The sequence below is a fragment of the Molothrus ater genome, chromosome 6, assembly GCF_012460135.2.
Source record: "Molothrus ater isolate BHLD 08-10-18 breed brown headed cowbird chromosome 6, BPBGC_Mater_1.1, whole genome shotgun sequence".
Taxonomy (NCBI): domain Eukaryota; kingdom Metazoa; phylum Chordata; class Aves; order Passeriformes; family Icteridae; genus Molothrus; species Molothrus ater.
Genome location: NC_050483.2, coordinates 11150061 through 11150550, shown reverse-complemented (window position 1 = coordinate 11150550; position 490 = coordinate 11150061).

Sequence of the window (490 nt, the reverse complement as noted above, 5' to 3'; positions counted from 1 at the left end):
TGTGAATGTTGAAGGGTTTTTTTTTTTTTCCTCAAATTTCATTGCTAATAGTTTCTGAAAATGGTGGCTGGAACGGTGACTTTGACTTAGCAAAGAAATAACTTCAGTTCTTATTTCTTTTCATTTCCCAGGACATTTCCTGACCACTGTACAAATGTGAGTATTCTTTCTCTTTCATACAAGTTGGTTTGCTGCAAGGTGTTCATTCACAACCAGCTCAGTCAGGAAAGCTGTGGTATTTTAAAGATTCTTTCTGTGACTGTTACCTTATCAGTTACTCTTGCAAAACTCCCAAGTCAAAGGTGGTGCTTCCATGTTTTGCTAGCTCCCTCGACATCAATAAGGTGGAGTGCTTTGTGTTTAAAGAAGAGCTGAGGTGATTGTGTGTGCCTTAGCTGCAAGGCCTGCCTTCATAACAGACCTTGGTGATGCTCACCTGCTGCTTCCATGCAGCCAGCAGTGGAAGGAGCTGTAGTGGAGTCTAGACAGG